This window comes from Protopterus annectens, chromosome 4.part0 (assembly GCF_019279795.1).
Source record: "Protopterus annectens isolate FY-2018-M chromosome 4.part0, PAN1.0, whole genome shotgun sequence".
NCBI lineage: Eukaryota > Metazoa > Chordata > Ceratodontiformes > Protopteridae > Protopterus > Protopterus annectens.
Genome location: NC_056733.1, coordinates 1,053,561,631 through 1,053,576,594, shown reverse-complemented (window position 1 = coordinate 1,053,576,594; position 14,964 = coordinate 1,053,561,631).

Genomic DNA, 14,964 nt, shown 5'->3' with positions numbered 1-14,964 from the left:
CCCCTTCATTTTCCAGCTGCATTGCCATGAAATACACAAAACCTACCACACAGTTATACCATGTCCTAGGGCAAATTTTACCTACCTTCTTCCTCTTCAAAGCAGCCAAGATGGCCAGCATATTCTTACTGTCAGCTGACTCCTCTTCAACCAGATGCTGCACCCTTTCTGCATCAATTAGCTCAAAGACATCCATGTACTTCCCTTTCCAAATTTTTCTTTAACTGCCGAAGGAATGTGTGGTGTCAAAATGATTGCACCCAATTTCTGACCCATGGCCTATGTGGATAACCATTGCCCAGGTTAAGGTCGAAATCAGAACCTAGTTCTGAGCCTAATCCTGTGCTGTCCCCCAACTGATCCCCTCCAACTAGACTCAGAAACCATGCCAGCCTCCATAACTGTACCCCCCATGGTATTCCATTAGCTGCCAAATTCCATCCCACAAGACTCCCTGTCCTCCCCAGATAGCCCCCACATTCTCAGCGCCTAACCCACCTGTCAAGACAGTCGACATAAGATACCTGATCCTACTTCTTGAATCCTGCTTGGCACTGCTGGACAAGCTGAAACCACCTCCTTTGATACTCACTGCCTTTTGTCCCAAGCTGTCACCCTTGGAGTGGATCGCTGCCTCTTCTGACTGGATTCCTTCACCTGGTCTGGCATCTCCGCATTGGCAGTAGACATCCCTTGGAAGAGTTCTTCCTCCTGTGCCACTATCACCTCCCAACACGCCCATAATCTCTGCATGTTAGCCATCTGGAGAGGGAAAAAAACACATTAATCCATGATTACAGCCATGAAATTTAGCCCACTCAACCCCCCCCCCATTAAACTGGCTTCCTGACTCCTCCTTCAGTGGTCACTGCAAGATAGTGCCTAAGCCCACTAAGACAACTCAACTCTGTCTCCCAATCAACTTCTGATAAGTACTGCAGTCTATACTTTAAGTATTGCACCAAGCACCCTGTCACCTATGACATGGTGCTTTAGCCCACTAGGACACTCCACAGGTCTCAATAGTGTTCCAGCTTTCAAACGGTCCACCAAACTTTTAAAAGTGGTAGCACCATTCTTAATCTCTCTGTTGACCTAGAGATCACATTGCAGCTCTCCCGCCCTCCCTCCTTAGGCCCCAACCCTGGCTGAATGGTGAAAGTCCCTATTTCAGATTAATATTTTTTTTATTTTTTTTGGTTTGGGGGAACTAATAGCTCCTTCTTAGCTATTATGCTCAACCATTTGTTTCCGTACATGTAGCTTAGCCTACCTTCCAGCAGACAAGCTGTTGAACAGCTTAATCACCGTGCTCCCTAACAACATTTTTATTTTTGCTGTTAATGCAATGAAATCACCCCCTTTTTTTATTTCCTATTCCCCCCTAGCTCTGAGATTCACAAGCAGGGAGTGCCGAGGTGAAATAACGGCTCCACACCTAAGTGAGCATGCACAGAGCCTCAAACCTAGTCAAAGAGCAGTTCCTGACCTGGTAAATGGCCACGCCTATACTCAAAGGCCTAGCACCAGATATACTCAACATTTGTGAACTTCAACTCCCCTACCCTGGTCAAAGCAAACCAGCCTTAACTGTGGGATAATGATTACAAAACCCCAAGGACCCTGCAGAAGGCCCTGATCCTCCTCCCCTCAGGAATTGCCTACCATGTGGTCACCAGGAACAGGCTGGAAAATGAGGAGAGCCAGCATAAGGTAAGATGGTGGACCAGGAAATGCAACAAATACCCGAGGTACCCTTTATGCAGACATGGGCAAGCTTGTTGTTTTTTTTGATAACTAGCACAAACACCCACTGGCCATGCTGCCCTACTCCCCCCAGAACCTGCTACTACCACCAGGGCCATCCTCCACTCATCCTTCTTACAGCCAAGCCTCCCCACCTGCCTCAATATCCCGATTCCCCTCATTTGTAATACTGAAAAAAAAAACACACACAGAACTACACTCCCTAGCCATCCTTACCAACCCAACACTGATGCACACCATCCCTCACACACATCATCCGAGGCCTACCTTCCAGTGAAGCACCTACAGGTCATCCTGGATATGGGTTAGGTTCAACAACTCATGCCAAAATGTGATCCCACTTCCTCTGCTGCTAATCTATAAAAACAAAGTCCCTCCCTAAACCTACATCACTTCCTCTAACTCTCCAAAACCAATTAACCCTTTAATACACAAAGCCTAGCTACCTATCTACGCACACCAAACCCCCCTCCCTTCTTCACCATTCCACCTATACCACACTCTCCCCCCACATATTCCCCCAAAGAGGGTCCTGGACAAATTGGTTGGTCCCAAACCTCAATTCTTTCATTGTAAAGAAATTTTATTCCATTTGTCCATTATATTCTTTATCTTATTTACACAAATAGTATAATTAGCATTTTTTATATCTTTAATATTTTCCATTATGGTTATTCCCAAGTAATTAATTTACTTTTCTTTAATAATATATTTAAGGAACTTATTTGGTATTTTATTTTTATTTATGTTTATCAGTAAAATGTTTGTTTTGTTATCATTAACTGTTAAACCAGATCCACTTTGAAATAATTCCATTGCTAAAAAAGTTGCAGATATAGATTTATTATTATCACTTAAAGTCAATAAGATGTCATCTGCAAACAACTGAATTTTAGAACTTAAATTCTCCATTATTTTAATACCTTTTACATCCGTATTTGATTTAATAAAATTAGCAAAATGTGTCATAACTATGGCAATATGCAGAGGTGAAAGATGGCATCCTTGTTTAGTTCCTTTTAATACTTGTATAGAATCAGATGTGAAAGTACCTATTTTAGCATATACAAAGCAATATATATAGAAGAGTAATAAGATATGCAAAGTTAAGAGAAAACTTGTATTCTTCTAGAACTAGCAAAAGATATTTCCAGTTGACCAAGTCAAAACCGCTATTTATATCGACTCATTAATGATAAGTTCCCATTTGTGTTAGTTGCATAGTCAATTATTGTAATTGTTCTTTTAAATTCATATGTGTTTCTATTTAAAATAAACCCAGTTTGATCTTCATCAGTCATGGAAGGTAGAATGTGTTTTAGTCTATCAACATGAATTGCCATGAATAGCTTATACTCTACATTTAGAAGTGAAATGAGTCTGTATGGAGAGCATTGTGCAGGATCCTTGTCAATTTTTAAAATTGGAGAGAGAAGGTTATATTTTCAGGAAGGATGAACTTTATTTAAGTCCTTAACTATAGAAAAAAATGTATGTAATATGTCTAGGGCTTCTTTAGGTAACAGCTTGTAAAGTTCAAATATAATTCCATCATTACCTGTTGCTTTATTAGACTTCAATTTAGAAATTTGGGTTTGAAGTTCATTAATAGAAATAAGTTTGTCAATTAATTAATTAATTTATTTTTATTTATTTTATTTAACATTTGTTGACCGGGAATGTCCGACTAGGTTCCACAGAGCCTGTTTTCAGTGGAGGCCCGGGGAGAAATGCTCCAGATGCATGTCTTTGGAATGTGGGAGGAAACCAGAGTACCTGGAGGAAACCCACGCGAACACAGGGAGAACATGCAAACTCCACACAGAAGGCACCCCAGCTGAGAATCAAACTGGAGAACCTCTTGCTGTGTGGGGACAATGTTAACCGCTGCACCACCGTGCCGCCCAAACCAAATTTCATTTGGTTATCTGATAGTCTAATTTTTTTCAAATAAATGTTTTGATTGTTTACTATGGATATATTTATTAGTATATTGTTTTGACTAATTTCATTGTAATAATCTCTGAATTCATTTAGAATATTTCCTATTGCTGTTACTTTTCTTTTCTTTCTATGTGAATAGATTTATTTTATGTGACTGGATTTATGGAGTGATTTTGTTTTGGTGGCTAGATTGTGCATAAATGTTGGGTTGATAGAAAAGTTAATTATCTTAAACTCCTCACAACTGATTTTGGTTTTATGATTTAAAATTTCCAAGTATATGCCATTTAGCTTATTAATCTCTTCTACGTTATTTACTTTCTTATGTTTTTCTAACTTCAACTTATCAAGTTTTCCTTGAATTTCATGTAATTCTTTGTCCCCCTGCTTTTTTATTTGTTAGCCAATCAGTGATTCTATCAAAAATATATGCTTTTAGAGTGTCTCATATATAGGTTTCTGAAGTGTCCACTGTAGTGTTAATTTTATAAAGGAGGACATTTCTTTAAGAAAATAGTCTTTGAATTCCTGTAAACCTGTTATATATGTTGGTATTATTTTTATTTTAACATTATTATTAGAATTCAAAGACAATTCAAAAGTGATTGCGTTATGATCTGAAAATGGGCAAGTTACAGTCTTAACTTTACCCACCTTGTCTACTAGTTTATTAAAGATATACATTCTGTCTATTCTGGATTGTGTTCCATGCCTATGAGAATAATGCATAAAGATTAATGAATCTAGCTCTGAAAATTCTTTTATATCTCTAAGATGAAATAATTCAGTAAATTTCATTAACATTTTTGCAGAAGGCTGAATTTTCCTTTTACTATTTGTATTAGTATCACTTGGTGACAATATACAGTTAAAGTCTCCTGCCAAAATGATCTTGTCTTTTTCATATTGAATTATTTACTCGAAATGTTGAACAACTTCTAGGCTCCTATTCCTGGAATCCAGTAAACATTAACAAGAGTTTACATCTTCTTATTGTATTTTATAGTAGCTGTATTAAACATACCTTTATCATCTTGATATGTTCCCATAACTTCTGGCATATGTAAAGAATTCTTCCATAAAATAGCCACTCCCCTTTTTCTGATTATATTGTGAACTTGATAGTATAGTGTAACTCTTAGTATTAAGTCTGTTTATATCATCTGCTATCAAGTATGTTTCCTATAGAAAGATAACTTGAGAATTAAACAGCTTCAGATATCTATTTAAGTTACGTCTCTTGCTTCCATTGATCAATCCATTAACATTTATAGAAATACAGTTAATAAATATCATTTGTCCTGTTGATCAGAAACATATACTTATTTCTCATAGGTAGCAATGCTCTATTTATAAATAACTGTGTATTAATGCTTACACAAATAGTTAATTCTCAGAGTAGAACTAGGAACAAAATCATTATGTTTGTGGACACTTGTAAAAAGGCAATAAGTAAAAATGCCATAAAACAATTGCTTTTAAAACCCCTTCTACCTCTCTTGGAGTTTAACACTCCATGCTTGAATAGTCTAACAATCCAAGCAAACCAACTCATCCAGTATTCTGACAAACAGTGAGAAGAAAGATACCCCCCAAACTACGCTACCACAGATATATATAACTCTAATAACAATTAGCTAAAAGTGTAGCTGTATCCTATAAGTCTTTATTAATATAAATAAGTAGAACAGCTGTTTCATTTTTAGGCCTATTTAATAAGAAAATAACATTTCCTAACAGCATATATCAAATAAATTATTAAAGAACAACACAGACTTATGATTTACTAGTACAAAAATAAATCCCCAGCATTTTTATTTCTTTGGAACGTTTGTGTTTTATCAATATGCTTTACACTTATATATGTTGCCATAAAAGTAAAACTTTAACTATTATATTTGTATTCATTTATATCAAATAATACCTTCAAACAATATACACTTTTTCTGTTTCAATTATGTGTTCATGCTTCATGTAACATAATATTAACTTTTCTTCTGCTATACTAGCTTGTATAGCTATGTGTTGTTACAGTGAAATTTGATGTAATACATATTCAGAAGGTTCTGCCTTTTATTCAAATTATCTTACCAAAGCTGCCTGTCACACCAGATCTCTAAGCTTGAACAGTTCTATCATGTTAGTTTGGGTGGGAATTTCAAGTTATCTCAGCCCTTTAACGTCAAAAGCTTCATATAATGTAGTGAAAGAAGAAAGTTTGAGCCTCAGAGAAAGGATCTTCATTTCTAAACCACACTGAAGCTCTTTATATAAGTCATCATCTTCTTCTTTCAGCTGTTCCCATTAGGGGTTGCCACAGCGGATCACCTGTTTCCATTTCTTCCTGTCGTCTGCATCTTGCTCTGTCACACCAACCACCTGCATGTCCTCTCTCACCACATCCATAAACCTTTTCTTAGGCCTTCTTCTTTTCCTGTTACCTGGCAGCTTCATGCTTAGCATCTTTTCCCCAATATACTCAGCATCCTTCCTCGGCACATGCCCAAACCAATGTAATCTTACCTCTCTGGCTTTGTCTCCAAACCTTCCAACCTGGGCTGACCCTCTAATATACTTATTCCTAATCCTGTCCACCCTCATCACACCCAGTACAAATCTTAACATCTTTAACTCTGCCACATCCAGCTCTAACTCCTGCCTTTTTGTCAATGCCACTGTCTCCAACCCATATAACATAGCTGGTCTCACTACTCTCTTGTAGACCTTCCCTTTCACTCTTAGTGGTACTCGTCTGTCACGTACAGCCCTCAAATAACAATACTTTTCATTATATACAACACCAAGCTCAATCTTTCAGTCAAGTAGAGAGTTTTAAGGTTGTTTAATATACTAAAACCTCTTGTTTAACTAAACTACCATAAAATGCACTTCTTTAACAACTATATTCACCCCCCACCCCCACCTCACATTTCATTGTGTCTAGCAAAAACAATAGCTTATTATCTAAGACGGTATATTGGCTCTCCAGGCAGCCTTAGAATGCAGTTATTAGTTTTAACAAAGTTCCTTTTAAATATTACTCTAGCAAGTGTTTACTTTGGATAATTTCTATTCATTTTATATTGAAGTGATGGTGACAGTATTTTTGAATAATACAATGTTTAAGTAACAGACAAAAATTAACACTGTTGTTACTTTTCCCAAAAGCATCAAGAAAAATAAGATAGTACTAAGGATGTATGCTGTGTTCAAGCTTGTACTAGTAACTATATAAGATAAACAAATGTGAGTTCAACTATGTGTCATGTAGCAATCTTTTCTATTTCAAAAATAAAACATGCAATAACTTCTAAGCAAGCAATTTCACATAGGAACTTGTAACTTTATATATTAATATAAACACTGAATGTTTTTGTTTAAAAATGTATATTTTTTTTTGTTCCAACTCATAAAAAGATATTGTCAATTAACTCTAAAATAAGTAAGTATAGTAAAGAAAAAAAGTTAAAAAACCTTTCATATGCAATCTGCTTGCTTGTAGTCAAATTTCTATTTATGTTGTAACCGAGTATGTTATTGTTTCTTGCTTTTTTGTTAAAGGCTTATAAACAACTAAAATTGTGCTTATTTATAATAAAGGAAAAACAAACATGCTTTAGCATCATGTTACTTTCCTTGTAAATATGGGTTGAAGAAAGAGAAAAGGAAAAAGGAAAGGTTCTTTGTCCCTTATTTTTTTCTTTTTCTCACTTATCTTTCTTCCATTTGAATCTACATGCCTCTTAAAGGATATATTACTCCAATTCTTTTGCTCTGTTTGTTCAAGAATTTTATTTGTTTGTAGAAATGATAAAGCAGAGTCAAGATCTTCAAATAGTTTATATATTTATTTTATGCAACATATTTCATGCAAGTATATTCTATGCAAGCATTTTTAAGTGTGTATTTTTAGTGCTACTTTTAAGTGTTTATTTAAAGGAAACAAGTGTGTTTCATTTAAATGTTGCTGGTCTAGACATGGTGCCTCTTTATGAGGTTTTACAAAGGAAGAAAGTTACTTTTTTATAGTTTCTGAGGAAGTTCCTGTGTTTTTGGAACAAAAGCACCAAATCAGTGGTAAATAAACATTTGGCTTGGACAATTGGTGCTGCGTTTTTATTATTTTTATTTCTAAATATACAGTGTTACAATACCTGGCTGATCTAGTGATCACTTGCTGAAGAATCTGTAGCCTAATTTACCTGTGTACATATTGATTGTTATTGCATCACATAGATATCCACAGTAATTGATTCCATATGTGCCATCTCACATGTGCAACATGTAAACAGCATGCCTTATGCCATCATGCAAATAGCATGCACAACAACAGCTTTAATCCAATGGTGTTGAAAGTAGTTTGGGGAACAAGAAGATGTCACATAAGTGTGAAAGGTAACAACAGTAAAATTAAGTGTTGAAGCATTTCAGGTATGTTGTTGATATTCATTTATTTCTTTAGTTCCTGATGTAAGCCCACTTTTTACCTTGTCTGATGTCTTGTGCAGTTTTTAAAACTGGCGCCTTCCACAACTCCAAGTTGAGGACAAAAAAAGGTCTTCTGAAAGTTGAGGACAAAAAAACACTACCATTCTAGTAAACTGCTTGTTCTGAGTGTAGCTTGCTATTACATTATCACCGCCGGGTACCTCAGCCTTTTGCGGATGTAGTTTTGGTATTCATGTCTGAATGCTATTTCATAGGTTCATAGGTCCATAGGTTCTTGCTACTCTATTTATCTGTCAGGATTTTTAACAAATACCCATGCATTCCTAATGAGTTTCTGACCTTGGTAATTTAATACCAAAGCCCGTGTATTTTGTGCAAGTCTGGCATAATCTGTTTGTATATTATAAAGGACAGGGGGTACTGTGCGATAGTGTTTTTGCTTAATAGCTTCAGTGAAGTAATTGTTAAAGGCATCGGCTATTTGCATAGGACTATTATGTGGAACTGAGCATGGGGTTGGAGTTTTAGCCTGTCCTGGTCTGAGAAGTTTATTAATGCCTAACCAAAACTTTTGAGGGTTTTTGAGTGTGATTGTTGAAGGTGGGAATAATAGTTTTTCTTGTCTAAGATAATGTCCTTTTTGGTAGATTTCTTAGCTGTTTAAAGTATAGGTGGTCTGTAGAGCTCTTAGAGGCTCTCCATTTGGCTCATATTTTGTTCCGTAGGAACATTTTTTCTCTGGTTTGTTTTGTGAGCCATGAGGCTATTTTGGTCCTAACTCAGGAAGAGTGGAGGGGGACATAGGGTTTAGGATTTGTAGGAATTTAGTATTAAAGTAAGAAACTGCTTCATCCAGTTTAAGTTGCTTTAGAGGTGACCAGTTACAGGCCTTTAGCTCATTTTAAAAGCTCTCAGCTTGGAAGTGTTTTTTAGAATGGTAGGTTAAAAAATTGTTATTATTAGGGCTGTATGCCTTTTGTTTTGTTATGTAGGTTAGAACATGGTCACTAATGTCATCTGGGAAAGTTCCTGGAGTATAAGTTTCAGGGTGACTGTTTATAAGGATCCAGTCAAGAGTAGTTTCCTTATTACTAGGTTTGTGGATTCTTGTGGGGGTGTTTATTATTTGAGTGAAACCATATAGATTTATGTGGGTGTTAGGATTGGGGGAGCTACATGTGGTCCAGTCTATGTTAAAGTCACCTAGCACAATAGTTTCTTGAGGTAGGAGGGTGGAAAGGCTACTAAAAATGTTTTCAAGAGTGTTAATATTATTTCCTGGAGGAATGTAGGAGTAGATTATATAGATAGATTTAGATTTATTAATATGGAGTTTGTCGGTAAGGGTTTCTGCACTGGTATTTCAGGGTAGTAACACATTGTAGGATTAAATGAGAAGTTCAGATTTATACAAGATGGCTACACCCCCACCCTTTTGGATGTACGGTCACATCTTAGGATGTTATATCCAGGTGGGGTTATTTCTAGGTTGTGAGTAGAAGGTTTCAACCAAGTTTTCGTAAGGCAAAGGATATAAAATGCATGTTCTTGTAATAGAGCATGCAGTTGACTAAGTTTGTTGTTAATGCTACGGATATTAAGTTGAGCTATTCTGAGAGAGTTACCTAATCTTATAGAGGTAGAAACATCATTGGCTGATTGTTTTTGTAGATTATTGTCAGTTTGTGGAATTGGGCCAGGATTAGGATGAATGTCCCCATCTAATAGAAGATGTGTGGAATGTTTAACAAGGTTTTTATAATTTTATAGTACTTGGGTAGGCTTACCTTGTTGGGGAAGTAAGTAACATGGGAATATCTATGAAACCTTGGAAGTAGATAAGCTGAAGTAGAGGTTATGTTGCTGTGGAAGAAGGAGTTGAGATGTGTAATCTACATGCAGCTTTTGATGCTCTGGTTGGACTTTGAACCTGTATCTAGCCTGACAGGGTAAATAGAATGTTCAAACGCATCAGGGAAGCCAACACAACAGTTGGAATGTTCGTAATTGATTTGGGACATCTGTTATTTACAAGAAAACATTTGGACTTGTTTTTTAAGGGAAGCAAAAAAAAAAAAAAAAGAAAAGGTACTTATGTTAACAAAGGAAAAGTTATTTCATACTCTGTATCCAATATTTCAATTTGATTTGATTATTTGATTTTCTTGAATCCCTGGAACTCTTTATTTTATCTTTAATTTACAGCAATTTTTATAACCCAGTCCTTTCAGCTACATGTTATTACTGGGAAATAATTTTTCTAATTACTTGGACCTTTATTAAATGAGTGATACCTTTGCCCTTTAAATCATATTTAGATTTGTTATAACTTTAATTTTCATGATCTAGCATTGTTTCTACTATGTTGCAATTTCCTTTTGCAGTGATTTTCGACCTTAAGAAAAAAGAATTTGATGCTCTTACACTGTTTTGATCTATTTATTCAGACTTCATATAGTTAGATGACATACATATATTTTTAAAATGCCAAGTAGAAAGCCAGCTTGTCATGTTTATCATTTGGCTCTTCAGTTATTCTTCATTTTCAGTCATCAGTGTCATGTGATTACACACTTGAGGTTGTTATCTCTTCCACTGATTTTGATTGCTACTTTTTTTTTAATTTTATCTAATACAGACTTTACAGTTTTGAACCAGTATTTTTATCTATACAGATTGCTTATTAATTCAAATTTATTAACACAAGAGAAGATTCATGGGATAATGATTTTTCTTCATTGAAAGATTTGTAGAGTTAATTGTGTAAACTGTCAGTGTATACTTATAGTGCAAAAAGAATGTTCTTCTCTGATGGTTTATTGCTGCAAATATTTTTTTTTGATTAACTTTGTCTAACTATTATATCATTATGTCTTGGCTAATTTTGTTATTATAATTATCCGATAAGTCCAGTTTGCAACTAACTTAGATTACTTTTGTTGAGTGAGTATGAGGGGAAAGGGGACAGAGGGGGAAAATATTGACAGGAGGAGAGAAAATAAAAAGAAAACTCACCTTCCATTGATTAATATTGTTTACTTCATAACAGAACCAATGCCCTGATATAAAAGCCGAGAATATCAGGAATATTATATGCTGGTATGAATAATATTTAACGGCATCATTATTGTTAAGTATATGATTTTCTTTACTTATTTGTCACTACATTTAGAGAAGGTGGAGAGGGAAAGAGGAAAATGGGGAAAAGTGGAAATCGATACTTCCCTTACTATCTTACGAAAACCAAGGCTATTATAAAACTACACTCAGTTATTCTACCTTGACTTATCTTTATAAAGTATCCTCTCTTACTCACTTTAATGTGGCTATGGACTTTATAATTTATGTGACTCCAAAGCAGCACATTATCTAACAATCATAATAGTGGAATAGAATTCTATCAGGTTATTTCCACTTGGTTACAGACAGTAAAATTTATTCAATATGGAAGTACTTTGGGCATAATGAAATGACAAAAAAAATAAAAGTAGGAAAAATGGGGAACATAGTTCACAGAATACCTAGAAGAGCATATATATATATATATATATATATATATATATATATATATATGTATATATATATATATATATATATATATATATATATATATATATATATATAGCAGTGAAGGGAGCAGTAGCATTTAAATTTTATTAATTTTGGAAACTATTGTAAATTTTAAGCAAGTTAAGCTACCTACTCTGTTTATATACTTATTTAGTCCTAGGATGTGTATATCAATGCTTATTCAAATCATTAGTATAGATTTGCTGACTACAGTATACATGTATTCTATCTTTTTATTAGCCATATTGTATAGTCATGCTACCTTTCTTTTCATTATTGTCACCGAAAGTGAAATCTAAATTCAGGTTAATAGATGATGGTTATTATTGTTATATCTTCAAGAGTAATTCTTCATTAGGTTGTATTTTACTTATCAATAACATACTTATACTTTTAAATTGATTCATGATGTATAATACTTGTTTTCTTTTTGAAGCTACATCAGCTTTTCTTAAATTATATTCTTCATCTCAGACAGATGCTGATTAGGTGTTGCTACTGGATAGGGAGTTAATTTGAGTGATTATATGTCACTCAAATTAGGAGTATTAAACTCCAGATGGGTTTGGGGTGGTTATGATGTTATTTGTTTCTGTTATTAAAGTTTACTATTAGTTTTCTTGACATTCTCTACAACACATCGAAAAAAAAACAGCTTATACTCACTATTTCCAACTTTACTGTTTTGCATTAAAAATAATTAATCATTTAGTATTCCTTTATTTTTCAATAACAAAATATGGCTTTGGTCTAAATATTTCTTTTACATAAATATAATGCTGAATGACTTCCTTAATGAGTATTTTAATCAATATTAATGGACTAAATAATCTGAGTAAGAGGGGAAGTTTATTTAAATACTTCAAATTACGTATAGCCAAATTAATTTTTCTACAAGAAACTCATCTGAAAACATAGGACGTATTCAGATTAGATACCAAATCATATTCAGTGTTAGTAAGTTCACAACATACGCAGAAGAAAAGAGGAATAGTTATTTTATGGAACAATACTTTACCACGTCCAAAGATAATTAACACTTATAAATAAGGATAATAAAGGAATGTTTTGTCTTGTCACTGTTGAATTTAATAACAAAATGTATACTTTAATAAACCTATATTGGATCCCAGGAATAGGTATCAATATAGTGAAACAACATCCATCTTGACCATATCGTTCAACTTTCCTCATATTTTTTATTGATTTTCAATAGTATAAATACAATTTTTAAAAAGAAAAAACAATGTAATATCAAATTTTAACAAAAACTATATATAAGGTCCAAAACAGATACCAAATCTTCAATAACATTACATTTTATCTAATATTTTTTTAAGCTTTATCCAGGCAATTTGTTTATGAGTCTTGTTTGAGGAGTGTAACATAGCTGTTTGTAATTCCCTATTACAAATAATCTTAGTAAAAGATATAAATTCCTTGAATGAGAGGTTATTTTTACATTTCCAATTTCTAGTAATAGTTTTTCTTGCTATAGCAAGTAGAGTCCAAAGGAGGTTCATTTGATTCAGTGGGACCTACCTTGGCATTGGTACATTAAAAAGTATCGTAGAATCAGAGATCTCACATCTGTCTGACCACAAAGCTTTAATAAAATTTTTAAACTCCATCCAAAATGTGGTTATTGCTCTGCATTCTAAAAACATGTGTGCCCAGTCGGCATCTATTAGCTCCTCGTATCTCCAACATCTATTAAAATATTTCTTGCTTATTCTAGAGGCATTTTTTGGTGTAATAAAACTTCTATGAATGAATTTCCATGTAAAAATGTTCCAATATGTGAAAGAAGAATTATGGTAAACAGATCTGAGAATTAAAGTTTTATCATTTATATGCAATTGGGAGTTATTGAAATTGTTGCTATATTTCCATAAACTGTCATCTAATATTATTAGATCTGATCTAAGAATGTTGTAAAATCTTGACAATGAGATACCATTATTATAGCCTATATTGGTGAAGTCAAAGAGGATGGATAATGTTTTGGGGAGGTCTGTTATAGCAGGAAAATGATGTCTTTTAAATTCTGTTAAAATAAATTCTCTGAAGATTTGAATATTTAGCCAGTTATTTTGGTAGATATTATACCTGGCTAAAAGGTATGTAGTATCATGAATATTATTAGTTCCTAAAAACTGATGCCAGAATAATAACCCATTTTCTTCCATAGTTTTTATTTTCATCATGTTAAAGGAATCAAAGCATCCCTTGGTTAAGATTATTGGAAACATTAGAATGGACAAATTGTTGTTCAAAAGATTCTTATTCATTACTTTTTTTTTAATTTTGCAAGATATATTTACTTATAGGAATAAGGTGTGATTTTTCCTGCTCATTGTTGAAGAAGAATTCTTTAATAACTATAAATAGCTTAATATTTTCAGAACAATATATGTTTTTGAAAAACTTGTCAAATTTAGTTAATAGTATTGTTTTGTGTAAATTTTTCCAATTTGAATGGTATTTTGGACTTAACCACAGACTTGTTATATTAAAAATAATGGCATCAGCATAAAGCTCAAAATTTGGAAAAGCAATCCCTCCTTCAATCCAGTTTTTATAGTGCCAATCATATTTAATCCTTGGTTTTTGAGGATACCATAGGAATTTAATTAATATAGTGTTTATGTGTTTAAGTTGTTTTCTAGAAGGAGGAGCCAATAGTGTTTGAAGATAAAAAATAATTTTTGGTAATAGAATCATTTTTATCAGAGATAATCTTTCTTCTATAGTAAATAACACTTTCTTCCATCTATTAATGTATTCTGTGATTTTACTTAATAAAATTGTATAATTTATATTTATAGTGTCTTTCCATTTAGACATACTATGAACCCCTAGATATTTCAATTTATCATTGGTCCAGTTAAAGTTATTGTAATTAGATAGAGTGTTATTCAATTTTTATTGATGAAAATAGTTTCTGTTTTGTTTTGGTTAAATCTAAGGTTTGAGATTTCCTCAAAGAGTTTTAATGATCTGATAATGTGGTCAATAGATGAATCAATATTTCCAATGATTAATAAGATATCATCTGCAAAGAGTAAAAGTTTAGAAGTATAGTTCTCATTAACATCAAAACTTTTTATGTTTATATTGTTTCTTATAAAATTATTGCTAATGCAAATAGTAGTGGGGATAAAGGGAAACCTTGTCTAGTGCCTTTTAGAATTTGAAGTGGGCCAGATAAAAAAACGCCGATTTTAATATACG